This window comes from Schistocerca serialis, chromosome 8 (genome assembly GCF_023864345.2).
Source record: "Schistocerca serialis cubense isolate TAMUIC-IGC-003099 chromosome 8, iqSchSeri2.2, whole genome shotgun sequence".
Classification (NCBI taxonomy): domain Eukaryota; kingdom Metazoa; phylum Arthropoda; class Insecta; order Orthoptera; family Acrididae; genus Schistocerca; species Schistocerca serialis.
Genome location: NC_064645.1, coordinates 431,752,313 through 431,768,642, shown reverse-complemented (window position 1 = coordinate 431,768,642; position 16,330 = coordinate 431,752,313).

The window sequence follows — 16,330 nt, the reverse complement described above, 5'->3', positions numbered from 1 at the left end:
AAACAAAAATAGATATGAAATCAGAACGAAAAATACCTTAAACAACACCTTAAAATGTCTCGTGGGCTATACATTGGTCTTAGAGGTCTTGTAGCATCATCTTCCTGTTCACCGGATTTGAATCAGTTGGATTTTTTCGTTATGGGGAAATTTAAAGACATTGGTGTGCGCCCAACTAGTCGACGATACGCAGACGTCACAGGTCTGCGTGATCAATGTACATGACGCAATCCGGATGGATGGAGGTACATTTGAAAGAGTGCATGGTTAACAACGAGGAAAGTCTGAAGGATGTGTCCGAATACGTCATAACCACATGCATCCTCAACTATAGTGTATACTTCATTCTGGACATATCATTGTAGGTATCTTTCTTCTAGTTTTTTCGGTACTATCTCCTATACGAATTTGTGACACTTTTGTTTTTACTCCTCTGTATCTAAGTGTAAACATAGTGCAACAGGTAGGATTATTTACGTTTCGTTAGCACATACTGTGGGAAATTAGTTTGCCCAATATGACGTCATAATGTGTTATTTAATTTTCAATTTAATAGCAAAGCACAATTTGAATTTGAAATGTATCGGAACTATAGACATATGGATAAAAGAAGTGAGTGATATGGATACAGTTATACTGAATGCAAAATATCGACATCTCCGAGATATCTAATTTTGTATATATTTTAGTCAGTTAAATGTTTATTAATGGGGGAATGGTTAATGGGAAAGTAATTTACAAACAGAAACTGCAGAAAGGTAGCCAGTGTGGAACAATGCAGTTTACTGGTTGTGTGTGCCACAAAATTTTGCTGGGTCGCCATCCAAATTAATTAAAATTAGGAAAATTAGTATAAGAGGTGAATTAATAACTGAATTGATAGGCGTTATTAACTTCTTAATATTAGAAAAAAATAGAGAAATGAGTGTACACATGATAAAAAAAGATAATCAGACTAAAATCTAGAAATATAAGACCTTCCTTTTGTGCTTCATAAACGCCAGGCTGGATGTATTACAACAATCAGAAGAGGAGAGAGGTTTATCTGAGAAACAGTCATTACAGTTTAATACAGTTTACTGAAATAAAACAACATATTAAAAATTCACAAAGTAATTGTAAACTATGATTTGTCGTTGCCTATTATTTAACTCTTTAACTCACTTGTACCATTATTATACTGAGTGCTGAGGTAAATTGCGTAACTATATAAGAGGAAATTTTAGGGGCGATTGGGAAACGTTCAGACAAACATACGCGATTCACACAGATAAGAAAAGAGATAAAAAGAATTTCGCTCATCACACTAAGCTAAAGGCTCAGAGGGTCATCGCTATCGCTATGACTGAATTAATGTGAGTACGAATACAATGGAACACTTTCGGACAAGGAAAATTTGTCTGCATCATCTTCCACATGGTATGAAACATCCCCAAATACGGTGAATATTCAACAACAAAGCAAAACTGCTAAGACTCGTGAAAATATCAAAAACACAAAAGTAAATCATTAAGACACAAATACCAATTAAATATAACGCGGTATTAGGAATGGAATTTCTACAAGATGGTCCTGAAGTTACCCAGAGTGAAATTACCACCATGTGGTATGAGCAAAGCTACACAACGTTGAGGATGAAAAGAAATGAAACGTAAAAGAAATAAAACACTTACACATGAGACAAATTCGACATACATGCCAATTAAAACGGAAGTCAGACAACTGAATTTTGAACCTGTACTGGAATAACGGACTTCAAACACCATATGTTCTGGTTACAAAAAGCAAGGATCGGAAAAAGTTACTAAACACAGAAAATATATTCGTGACTAAACTCTGAAACATATAAGAATTCGAGTACCTACTTGAAACTGAACTAGCAAATCAAACGAGTATATCAGTTAGAATAGCTACACACCATCACTCATTAACACACAACCAGCGCCAAGTCGCCAATAAGACTACCCTCTTCACGTACCAGAGCTTCATTTGCGGGTAGCGGGCGGACGCTCTCCTTGTAACGAAATTCTTCCTGGTGGCAGGTGGAGGCCAGAGAGATCCTTTCCGCCACCTTCTTAACTACTATCGAATGACTACAGAAGGGGTACAAATCTCTTCGCCTTGACTGAGAAAGTTATGTTGGCCAGACTGTTACTACTAGCAGACAGCCAGATGCTGTACTGTTATCATATAAAAGAAAAATTCAACATACATACTCAATTATTCATGCAGAAGAGAAAGAAAGAAAGACTTTGGACGCACAAAATGAAGGTAATATGCATATAATTGGGTGCTTACTGGAATTATCGAAACTTTGATATAGCTCTATACGACTGATTGGTAGCAAACAAGAAGTACAAAACCTAATCAAAACCTGAGTGCGAACAGCACGAAATAAAAGTTAAATAATATGAAACGAGTGTAACACGGACGTTTCAATGTGATGTTTACTTTTTAAGTTGTTAAGTCCGAAACGGAAAACTTATTTAACCAAAGTGGATTTTGAAGTTTTCTACCTCGGCTGTTTTTTCACAAGTATTCAATTTATTATGCCTTGCACGATTGGTCAATTTCGTGTGTCGTACAACACATTTTGTTGCCCTTCCCGGTTGAGAATATTTGAAGCATTATGGGCAGGGCGCTCCAACCATATCGATAATTTGACGAGCTCACACGCCACTTGGACAAATAGCCGTCAGTAACATCCAACAACGATGTAAATCAGTCCCAAGCCGAATAACTGCTTGCGTAAGGGATAGAGGTGGACCAACGCGCTATTGGCTTTCTCGATTTGTGAAATCCATTTCACTGGAATAAATCATCCAACTACTTTAAAATTGTAATCATTTCTTTGTCTGTACAAGTAAATCATTTCTACCGATTTTCGACCCATTCAGATAATTCCTTCGTGGAGCGTCTTTCTTTTGTCTTAGTGTGTTTACATATTTTAAGTATGTTTGCTGTGGTCTGTTAGTCTTAACTGCCTTACAGTGCATATACAAAGTGTTTAAACATAGAAAGCATATTTTCAGAGATGTATTCCACTTAAGGAGGGGAGATTACGATTAAGGTCTCGTCGACGTTAAAGATTTTCAGAAATGTAATTAATTTTCCTAACAAACAGATAATTATTGGCACAGACCCTCTAAGAGTGATTTATTGCCAAGAAAGAGGCGTTCTTAAGATGGAGCTGTAGAACGTGCTTAGGGAGAGCAAAATGTGCGTTCTCCCTACAGTACTGCGTGAAGTCGTTGGTGCATGACACTCCAGCAGGAACTGAGGGGGAACTGACTGGTAGAGTCCTAGCTGCCTGTCTCATTCTGCACCAGACAATGTGAGTACCTGTGAGAGTACAGCAATATGTATTCGGCAATGTATATAGGCAATAGAATTACCAGTTGCTCCGACTGTTGCTGTAAGCTTAACTTATTTCTATGATTTATAACTTGTTTATGTCAAAGTATTCATTGCTATAATGTTTACAATACCTACAATTTTGATCTTAAAGTTTGAATCATCCCATTAATTAACACGTGTGTCAAGTGTTACGTAAGACTCCACAAACAGATCGGAATCATATTTAAAGGAGGTAATAGGTGAGAAACATGCGGAATTTATGAAGAACCGATCACCCGCTGATCAGATATTTGTAATAAAAGAAGCCCTATGAGAATATTAGTAATACAAAAAATCAATGACAGTTTTTGTTTTTAAGAAAGCATTCGACAGCATAAACAGAGGAAAATTGTAATTGAAAATTCAGAAGAAAAATTTTGGAAATTTGTGGCACGGTCCTACGGGACCAAAGTGCTGAGGTCATCGATCCGTAGACTTATACACTACTAAATCAGTACTACTTAACCAAGCGGCTATCCCAAGCGTGCAAAATTCAGAAGATTGGAATACAAAGAAGATTACAAATTCTATAAAAGTTTTACTGTAAGACTCGAAAAGATAATAAAAACTGAAGGAGAATATTCTATGGCTTTTGACGTAAAAGCAAGAGTCAGGCAAGGAGATGGAATATGACCACTACTGTTCAACATCATAATACAGGAAGCACTGGATACAGTAATAGAAGCAGAAGAGAGAATCAACACAGAAATAAAAATCAATCTACTTACCCTTACAGATGTTGCAGCATTAATTGCTGAAAAGCTAAATGACATGAAAATATTGGCAAGAAAAGTATTCTTTTTTTTAAAGAGACGTTGAATTGGAGGCAAATGGCAAGAAAATAACATTCATTAGGGTAGAAAGAAATTAATAAAAGACAAAAAGGTGGGAAATCTGCAGATTGATAACCGTATGTTTCAAGAAATAGATGACATTAAATATTTGGGATGGTAGTGATCAACAGAAATGATGAGATACAAGAAATAGAAGCAAGGATCAAATCGTCATCCAGAGCGTCGTATTCACTCGGAAAATTACTGTAATTCAATTTTTTTTCATGAAGGACCAAAATACGAATCTAACTCCTTCAAAGACAAGATGATTTCTTTGACAAGTGGGGTGTGGGGTGACAGGTAGTTCATCACTGTAGGAGTATATGATAACAAATTCAGACGAAGTGAAACGCAGATCCACAGTAAAGGACGCCCAAAAAACCGCATCAGTATACAGTGTCCCCCCTCCCCATCTGGCGGTCATGTATCTTCGCAGGCAAACGATCATTAAGGTCCGAATGTCATAAAACGACAGACTGTCCCAAGCATCTCACTACTTTTGTTGCACTTCGGCAATGGTTCTTGCTGCCCCCGAGAACGAGTAAGCACCCGCCTCATCCTCTCCCGTACGTGTTCAATTGGCGTCAGATCTGGTGACCTTGTTGGCCAGGATAGTCGTACACCTAGAAGAACACACTGTATCGCAGCAGCCGTATGTGGGCGTTGCTATCTCTCAACAAGGGTTGGGATAATTTTAAGGAAAAACGCATGAAAGGTGCACCCACACATTTCGTCCTTTGTTGTTTCATGGTATACACTTTATTGTTTAACATCAATGAACATAATTAGAATTTAAAAAACCTCGTTAAAAGAATAACATCGCTCACACTAATTTAAAGAAGTTGAACGCGATCATTTCATTAATAACAAACGTTAACAGTCTATACCATTAAAAAGAGGGCTTGAAACCAGGAATATGTAGTCCTCAAATACAAATGAGGAGTCACACCAACTAGGTATGGCAGCAAGCGGTTTCAACAGACTGAGGCCGGCCGATGTGGCCGAGCGGTTCTAGGTGCTTCTGTCTGGAACCACCGACCACTACGGTTGCAGGTTCGAATCCTGCCTCGGGCATGGATGTGTGTGATGTGCTTAGGTTAGTTAGATTTAAGTAGTTCTAAGTTATAGGGGACTGAAGACCTCAGATGTTAAGTCCCATAGAGCTCAGACCCATTTGAACCATTTCAACAAACTGAGTTTTATCAGCAGAATCAGTTAAATATGACTGCCACTAAATATACTAACAAATTCTAAGCATAGATAACACGTTAAACAAACGGATAACGGCCATCCAAAACAGAGAAAGGACAAAAATTCACACCCGTGATTGTGGCTGTTAGAAAGTCCTTGACAATGTGTAAGACTTAATAAAATCTCTTAAGCAATAAAATACACAATCCCACAAAATACAAGATAGCTGGGAAGTCATACAAGCCGGCCGGAGTGGCCGAGCGGTTCTAGGCGCTACAGTCTGGAACCGCGCGACCGCTACGGTCGCAGATCCGAATCCTGCCTCGGGCATGGATGTGGGTGATGTCCTTAGGTTAGTTAGGTTGAAGTAGTTCTAAGTCTATGGGGTTGATGACCTCAGCTGTTAAGTCCCATAGTGCTCAGACCCATTTGAACCATTTTGTTCTTCCTCATCCACCCTAGAGATCCGATCTCGCACCTACCAGCTTCCATGTGTTTGGGCCATTGAAGGGTGTACTCCAAGGGAAGCAATACGTAGATGATGGGGAGGTTACTGATACAGCAAGACGTTGACTCCGACGTCGACCAGTAGAGTGGAACCAGACGGGCATACAGACCCTCCCAGTAAGGTGGCGTAAGGCCGTCGCATTGAACAGAGATAACGTTTAGAAATAAGGTTTTCTAGCCAAAAGAGTGAGGAATAATACGGTGTATTGAGATCCTGAATGAAACCAACCTGCTTTCGGAAAAAAAACATGTGTTACTTAGTGAACGCCCTCTCCAGCCAGCAGCAGAGCAGAGGAAGCCAGACCAATCGCAATCAGAACTACAAACACGCAGAAAACTGATATCGCGAGTAGCAAAGCAAACCCGAAAGCCATTGCCTCAATTTTGTGCGAGCGAGAGGGCCTGAATCATCAACTCATCTACGAGACCTCAGCGAGAAGAGATAACGTCGTTCTAAGAGCACAGATTAATTTCACAAAACAGCAATTATCAGCCTGCTGATATGAGGGAAAGACAAGACAAAGTACTAAAGGCCATTCTTGCGAAACACAGGATTGGTGAAGACAAGTACAAGGAAAAGTCATAGCCGGCCAGGCATAACATCGTTGTCTCAGACGACCAGTGATAAATACGCAGGCTTCCGAGTCTTCCCGTAAATTACGTTACAGTACACCAAACGAGACGGAACCTTTGATGTGCTGTTACTGTTCGCGTAGATAACTTCTGCCTCCGAAACAGCTGTCCCTCTAGACTGCTCAATTCGGTGACTGGGAGCTGGCGAACTCGCAACCACAGAGGAGAAGACTTGGAGACTTCTGCCTCCAGCTTACTGAGCGGAACCGATGGTGTTTGGCACACCGTCCACCTGTCGCAATATTCGGGAGGCCCGCTAACCGCTGGTGACCCCCGACTATTAATTGCAAACAGTCATCGTCATCCCCTGCCGTCTTTGGCAGAAGGACAACGCCGCTGACCATCTCCACACTGTGCAGAGCTGGCGAGAGATTACCCTAGCACACCCATTCGATACCCACAAGAGTGCTCTGGTAATACGCAGAAACGCCTGCTGTACGGGCTACGCCAATTGACAGTGCGATCTGCCTCCCGACCGACCCGTGTTTATGTGAATGGACGCCACCGGGGCGACATCTTCCAAAGATTTCTGAGAAAGTGTCAGCACTTTCCAATACAATGTGCTACCCTGCCTCTGGCCGGGTCGCCGCCACATAGAATACAAAATTTTAAACTTTAAAGTAATAAATTCTTGTTCTGATAATGTTTTATCATTAGCGCCCAGATCGTTGACCGGCCTGCGTCACCACGCTCCAGACTCCGTCATCCCGACGACAGCAGGAATCCCAACTACAGCCCCTACACTGGTCTAAAGATGTGGGAGTGTTCCACAGACCACTGTTGGTAGCAGCGACAAACCACCGATACACTGTGCCCAACTTGTGCGGCAATCGGTAGATACGTCCATCTAGCTTCGCACAGGTCCACAATGCGACCCTGTTCAGATGGCTGAAGCAGTTCAACAGGAGTACGTACTTGCTGGTGGGGCATGGTTGTACTCTAGAGTGAATGTTGCAAATGCTTTTCACCTCTCCTCCCAACAAAGTTGTTGCGTGAGAGTCCAAACAGAGGGTGCATAGACAGGCCTACTGAGAGCCATGTAATCGCCAATGACCGTGAAAGGACTTACACTACAACCCTCTCAGTATGCACATATCATATGCTGGTCCCACTGAAAACAGTCACCGGCCGGTCTGGCTGAGCGGTTCTAGGCGCTTCAGTCTGGAACCACGCGACCGCTACGGTGGCAGGTTTGAATCCTGCCTCGGGCATGGGTGTGTGTGATGTCCTTAGGTTAGTTAATTTAAGTAGTTCTAAGTTCTAGGGGACTGATGACCTCAGATGTTAAGTCCCATAGTGCTCAGAGCCATTTGAACCATTTTTTGAAAACAGTCCTTGAGGGTTTTACATTTTTTCTGGAGGTGTATAAAACTATAACTAGATCATCTTTATTATATGGGACAGAAATATGAGGAATAATTGTGTGGCCTATATTTGGACCATACAGTATAGTGATACCGTACAAGCAGTTGTCCTGCTTTACACACACGATTGCAGCGGTGCTGGTTTAGATGTGGTAATTTTGTAGAGCACTTCTGACGTTGTAACATACTGTGCAACTTACATTGCTGTCGTATGTGCAAATTTCAATACCTGCAGTTATGAGCATAGAGTTTGAAGTTAGAGAACTGTGTATCAGACAAGTTGATTTCACCAGACTCAATGACTCCTCACTGTACCGTTCACCAGTACCTTCGCCATAAGGGGTTGAAGCTATCCAGGCTTTGGTGGGTATTTACAGTATGGTCTCAGTGTTGGTTCAAATGGCTCTGAGCACTATGGGACTTAACATCTGGGGTCATCAGTCCCCTAGAACTTAGAACTACTTGAACATAAGGACATCACACATATCCATGCCCGAGGCAGAATTCGAACCTGTGACCGGAGTGGTCGCACGATTCCAGACTGAAGCACCTAGAACCCCTCAGCCACACTGGCCGGCCTCAGTGTTGGTGACACCAAGTCTTATTTCACATTCTTTCTGAAATTGGTTACCTGTCACTCGTATGTTTCTTTTTTTTTACTGTTAACTTTCTAGATTTCATCTCTTGCAGCTTAGCAACGATATTAATTTTTGTTCTGTTTTAATGTGTGGAAATGGACAGAAGACAAATACTAACTTGAATCTACGAAATCTGAACCCGACAACAATATCTGTCGTGTTACTGATGGAGCATAGTCGTTTTGTTTATTAAATTCTTGGAATTTTATAACTTCATTATTTATAAATTACACATAGATGTAACTTAACTGCGAATGGTGCAGTGACAAAACACAAATATGTGTAAACAAGAGAGAGATACCAAAGAACATGAACAAAACTGAACTAAACATCTATTCTTAGTTGTGAAATAAACTCGAGTATTTCCTGAAAAGTTTTGAGAATGTTAATTCTCCAAGTTACACAACTATCATTATGTATATTCTGTTCAGCTTTATTAAAAGAAATGGAAATTTACAGCATCCAAAATGAAGTCACCCTATACTTTTTGCAACATCTTATGATTGTTCTGAACACTGTCTAGACGACCAACAGCATCCTCTGCTACAGTGGATTAGTATAGGAGAACATTGAAGAGTTCTTTGTAGCCTGTAACGTCTCTTAGCAAAACACATATTATATGTGGTAAAAAAAAGGAGAAAAGAATAATTGAACTGGATGATTGTAATTGCGTGGACAACGATTGTGTGAACTTTATGTAATAAAGAGAAAGCATTATGTGTCATGTTTTGTTCTTGTATAGAATTATGTACCGATTTTTTTTAAAGATAATATCTGTGTCGGCGAGTACTGAAACCACCACAGATTAAATATCAAACAAAGATGAAAATATGCGACAAGTATAAATAGTAGTGACCGAACATTAATTTCTCTGTCGTCTTCTTGGAGTTACGTGAGTAGGAAGAGCCTGTGACGTTTTTGTCAAGATTGAGGGACGTACGCCATTTCGTACTCATTGTAAAGGTGTGTAACAATTTAATCTGTTTAAATGTTTTGAATAGAGTTACTTAGTGAAAACTTGCATTATGATTTGTAATAAGCTTGCCGGGTATTTTATCCCATCCTTTTAAGACATTTTCAGTTATTTAAATATTATTCGTGGTGCAGAGCTCCGTTACGAACGAACGAGCCGCTGCCGCGGCGCATTCAAACTGCATTAAATGAAACCAATCATACCGCAAAGAAGCGGACAGGTAATAGAAAACTAAAATTATTTCTTTCAGCTTTCGGAATTGCAGAGCAGATCAGCAGATTTTATGATGTGTTTTACAGGTTGACGCGGGCTGCGGATGATATATTATTAACAATGCAGAAAGATAATTTACCTTCATAATATAAAAGAAATCTTGCTGTGCGTAGTTCTGGTCTGGCAAACATTATAGTAAAAATATCTTTATCTCTGATAATAGTCTCATGCTGTCGTGTTAGTGGTGGTACTTATTGGTGTTTTAATGTTAACAGTAATCCAATGCAAAAGTTCAATGTTGAACAAACATTGCGGACTGCAGCATCAGTATTGATAACGAAATAATTTTCAGTAGCATTTTCAATAACTGTAAAGTAAGGAAGATATGTTGAACTTTAATGCGAGTTACAGTAACGAAACAATGTTCCTTTAATAGAAAGCCAGATCCAGAATCATAAGAACATAATTTATTTTGTTTTGTTGAAAATTAATGATCCAAAGGAAGTCACAGCACAGCATCCCTAAAAAGTATTTCAGGGCTCTCTTCGTAGTAACATATTTTATCTCATATGTTAGTTGTTACGCGATCAATAAGGAAGCAAATAGAGCCAGCGAAAAACCATTGTGAAGTTTATGGATAATTTTTTTGGCAGTGTTACTCTGAAGACGGTATAATTATCTTACGATAATTTGACAAGCCATTTAAGTACACTGTAACTTAACTAATGCTATATACATGAGGCTTGCGCAGCATCTATTTAAAATGCAACGTTTCGTTTAATAGTCGTTATGCAAATCCCAATAACCCCGTAGGTCATAATTTGGAATTTATATTCTGATAATTCCGGTAACAGTAACAAAACAGTTTTAATAGAAAGATAACAAGTATGTTGTATGCACTAGTGTTTATATGATGAAAATTTCCATTCCATCTGCTAAGGTTTTACATAAATATTGTCGATTAAACATTTTGTATGAAACGATAACAGTTCATTAGTGAGTGAACGTGGAGACAAAGCTTTCTTCTTTGTTTACCAGCAACATCCTCAAGTGTAACGAACACGTTAATGTTAATAAAAAGCTCTTCTGAAGTAATTACGTAAATAAGACATTACAGTCCCCGTGTTGTTAAGAGGAAGGATGCAGTGTTCCTCTGCACAGGCAAAGCATTTGGGCGACCTCTCGCGTAGAGCAGAGAATTCGGATTCGAGTCCCGGTCCGGCACATATTTTCATCATCGACATTCACTTGTACAACTGTTGGTTGCCCGTATTCGTAAATGCGAGTGCATTTCACCTAATTGCATAAATGTTTGCGGATGTAATCTACACGTCTCATTGTAAGCCATTTTGTTAAAACGACACGGAGTGAAACGAATACACAGTTTTCATATAATTTCTAAATGGCGTCGCTTTTTCGCTTTCCATATCCGTAGCAGAGCGGTCGGAGTGTCTGAATGCTGCCCTGAGGACCCAGATTTTATTCCCTGCACTGCCAGGGATTTTTGTTTGATCTAAGGATTGGAGAGGTGTGCACTCAGCCTTGCAGTGTCAATGGAAGAGCTACATGGAAGAGAAAAAGGGGCTCCAGGGTATGGGAAGCAGACAGCGGCCGGGGGAGCGGCGTAGTGACACGGCTCACCACACCGCATGAAGTCACTGGCCTAGGATGACACTCTGGACGTTCGGTACGGAGCTGGAAAATTGGTTTTTGTTGCTTACAATGTACGCTACCCAGTAACATTAACGTGACAACCTGTTAAAAGCCAGAACAACCACCTTTTACAATGAAATGAACACCCTTAGCTGCTTACAGGCGTTGACATACGTCAATGGGGACAGATGCAAATGTGTGCCACATGAAAGAGAAGTAGGGGCTCCAGGGTATGGGAATCAGGCAGCGGCTGGGGGAGCGACGTAGTGACACGGCCCACCACACAGCATGCAGTCACTGGCTTAGGATGCCACTCTGGACGTTCGGTATGAAGATGGAAAATTGGTTTTTGTTGCTTAAGATGTAAGATATCCAGTAACATAAACGTGACAACCTGTTAAAAGCCAGAACAACCACATTTTACAATGAAATGAACACCCATAGCTGCTTACAGGCGTTGACATATGTCAACGGGGACAGATGAAAATGTGTGTCACTTGAAAGAGAAGTAGGGGATCCGGGATATGGGAAGCAGACATCGGCTGGGGGTGCGACGTAGTGACATGGCCCACCACACCACATGAAGTCAGTGGCCTAGGATGACACTCTGGACGTTCGATATGGAGCAGGAAATTTGGTTTTTGTTGCTTAAGATGTATTATATCCAGTTACATTAACGTGACAACCTGTTAAAAGCCAGAACAACCACCTTTTACAATGAAATGAACACCCTTAGCTGCTTACAGGCGTTGACATACGTCAACAGGGACAGATGAAAATGTATGCTACATGAAAGAGAAGTAGGTGCTCCCGGGTATGGGAAGCAGACAGCAGCCGGGGGAGCAGTGTAGTGACACGGACCACCACACCGCATGAAGTCACTGGGCTGGGATGACTGTCTGGACGTTCGGTACGGAGCTGGAAAATTGGTTTTTGTTGCTTACAATGCACGCTACCCAGTGACATTCACGTGCTATCCTGTTAAAAGCCAGAACAACCACCTTTTACAATGAAATGAACACCCATAGCTGCTTACAGGCGTTGACATACGTCAACAGGGACAGATGAAAGTGTGTGCCACATGAAAGAGAAGTAGGGGCTCCAGGGTATGGGAAGCAGACAGCGGCCGGGGGAGCGGCGTAGTGACACGGCCCACCACACCGCATGAAGTCACTGGCCTAGGATGACAGTCTGGACGTTCGGTATGGAGCTGGAAAATTGGTTTTTGTTGCTTAAGATGTAAGATATCCAGTGACATTAACGTGACAACCTGTTAAAAGCAAGAACAACCACCTTTTACAATGAAATGAACACCTTTAGCCGCTTACAGGCGTTGACATACGTCAACAGGGACAGATGAAAATGTGTGCCACATGAAAGAGAAGTAGGGGCTCCAGGGTATGGGAAGTAGACAGCGGCCGGGGGAGCGGCGTAGTGACACGGCCCACCACACCGCATGAAGTCACTGGCCTAGGATGACAGTCTGGACGTTCGGTATGGAGCTGTAAAATTGGTTTTTGTTGCTTACAATGTACGCTATCCAGTGACATTAACGTGACAACGTGTTTAAAGCCAGAACAACCACCTTTTACAATGAAATGAACACCTTTAGCCGCTTACAGGCGTTGACATACGTCAACAGGGACAGATGAAAATGTGTGCCACATGAAAGAGAAGTAGGGGCTCCAGGGTATGGGAAGTAGACAGCGGCCGGGGGAGCGGCGTAGTGACACGGCCCACCACACCGCATGAAGTCACTGGCCTAGGATGACAGTCTGGACGTTCGGTATGGAGCTGTAAAATTGGTTTTTGTTGCTTACAATGTACGCTATCCAGTGACATTAACGTGACAACCTGTGAAAAGCGAGAACAACCAGCTTTTACAATGAAATGAACACCCTTAGCTGCTTACAGGCATTGACATATGTCAACGGGGAGAGATGAAAATGTGTGCCACATGAAAGAGAAGTAGGGGCTCCAGGGTATGGCAAGCAGACAGCGGCCGGGGGAGCGACGTAGTGACATGGCCCATCACACCGCATGAAGTCACTGGCCTAGGATGACACTCTGGATGTTCGGTGTGGAGCTGGAAAATTAGTTTTTGTTGCTTACATTGTACGCTACCCAGTAACATTAACGTGACAACCTGTTAAAAGCCAGAACAACCACCTTTTACAATGAAATGAACACCCATAGCTGCTTACAGGCGTTGACATACGCCAACAGGGACAGATTAAAGTGTGTGCCACATGAAAGAGAAGTAGGGGCTCCAGGGTATGGGAAGCAGACAGCGGCCAGGGGAGCGGCGTAGTGACACGGCTCACAACACTGCATGAAGTCACTGGCCTAGGATGATACTCTGGACGTTCGGTACGGAGCTGGAAAATTGGTTTTTTTGCTTACAATGTACACTATCCACTGACATTAACGTAACAACCTGTTAAACGCCAGAACAACCACCTTTTACAATGAAATGAACACCCGTAGCTGCTTACAGGCTTTGACATACGTCAACGGGGACAGATGAAAATGTGTGCCTCGGCCGGGATTTGAGCCCAGGATCTCCTGCTTACATGGCAGACGCTATGTCAAACTGAGCTACCGAGGACACAGAGGATAGCGCGACCTCTATCGGTTCTCCCTTCTATTGCAGTCTCGTATTGTTCGTGGAAAGAAAGTGCGGACACTAATCTCTCTGATTTTATCCTCATGGTCTCTTCCCGAGATGTACGTAGGAGGGAGCAATATACTGCTTGACTCGTCAGTGAAGGTATGTTCTTGAAACTTCAACAAAAGCCCGCACCGAGCTACTGAGCGTCTCTTGTAGAGTCTTCCATTGAATTTCGCGATTACTAAATGATCCTGTAACGAAGCGCGCTGCTCTCTGTTGGATCTTCTCTATCTCTTCTATCAACCCTATCTGGTACGGATCCCACACCGGTGAGCAGTATTCAAGCAGTGGGCGAACATGTGTACTGTTACCTATTTCCTTTGTTTTCGGACTATTTCCTTAGGATTCTTCCAAAGAATCTGTCTGGCATCCGCTTAAAAAAAAAGTGATTTAAATGGTTCTGAGTACTATGGGACTTAAAAATAGATGTCATCAGTCCCCTAGTACTTAGAACTACTTAAACCTAACTAACCTAAGGACATCACACACATCCATGCCCGAGGCAGGATTCGAGCCTGTGACCGTAGCGATCGCGCGGTTCCAGACTGAAGCGCCTAGAACTGCTCGGCTATACCGCCAGCCTGGCATCTGCTTTACAGACGATTAATTTTATAGGGTCATTCCTTTTTAAATCACTCGTAATTCCTAAGCCCAGATAATTTATGGATTTAACTGCTTCCAGTATTGTAGCTAAATGATAAAGGATTTTAATTTCTATGTATTCGCAGCACATTACACTTGTCTACATTGACATTCAATTGCCATTCCCCGCACCATGCGTTAATTCGCTGCAGATCCTCCTGCATTTCAGTACAATTTTCCATTGTTACAACCTCTCGATATACCTGAGCATCATCCGCAAAAAGCGGATGTGGATGTTATCCACAAGGTCCTTTATACATATTGTGAATAGCAACGGTCCTGCGACACTCCCCTGCGGCATACCTGAAATCACTCTTACTTCGGAAGACTTCTCTCCATTGAGAATGACATGCTGCGTTCTGTTATCTAGGAACACTTCAATCCAATCACACAATTGGTCTGGTAGTCCATATGCTGTTACTTTGTTCATTAAACGACTGTGGGGAACTGTATCAAGTGCGGAAGTCAAGAAACACTGCATCTACCTGGGAACCAGTGTTTATAGCCCTCTATGGACGAATAGCGGTAGCTGGGTTTCAGACAGAGTAGATTTCTAGTCTTCAGAAAAGTCATTATACTCGGACATAATACGTTTTCCAAAATTCTACAACTGATCGACGTTAGAGATATAGGTCTATAGTTCTGCACATCTGATTGAAAACGGGGATGACCTTCTATCCGATGGAGAACAAAACGTGATTCATTTGAAAAGGCCATCTGTTGACACTCAGTGGACGTCCAGCTCCGGCACTGGCGTGCAAATTTCAGCCTTCGTCGCCCATGAACGGCAGCCAGCATTTTTCTTTTGGTCATCAGTCTCCTGACTGGTTTGATGCGGCCCGCCACGAATTCCTTTCCTGTGCTAACCTCTTCATCTCAGAGTAGCACTTGCAACCTACGTCCTCAATTATTTGCTTGATATATTCCAATCTCTGTCTTCCTCTACAGTTTTTGCCCTCTACAGCTCCCTCTAGTACCATGGAAGTCATTCCCTCATGTCTTAGCAGATGTCCTATCATCCTGTCCCTTCTCCTTATCAGTGTTTTCCACATATTCCTTTCCTCTCCGATTCTGCGTAGAACCTCCTCATTCCTTACCTTATCAGTCCACCTAATTTTCAACATTCGTCTATTGCACCACATCTCAAATGCTTCGATTCTCTTCTGTTCCGGTTTTCCCGCATTCCATGTTTCACTACCATACAATGCTGTACTCCAGGCGTAGCGAGTCTGCTTTTGACGTCCTCCTTGCTCCGTCCGTCATAGGTTATTTTACTTCCTAGGTAGCAGAATTCCTTAATTTCATTGACTTCGTGAACATCAATCCTGATGTTAAGTTTCTCGCTGTTCTCATTTCTACTACTTCTCATTACCTTCGTCTTTCTCCGATTTACTCTCAAACCATACTGTGTACTCATTAGACTGTTCATTCCGTTCAGCAGATCATTTAATTCTTCTTCACTTTCACTCAGGATAGCAATGTCATCAGCGAATCGTATCATTGATATCCTTTCACCTTGTATTTTAATTCCACTCCTGAACCTTTCTTTTATTTCCATCATTGCTTCCTCGATGTACAGATTGAAGAGTAGGGGCGAAAGGCTACAGCCTTGTCTT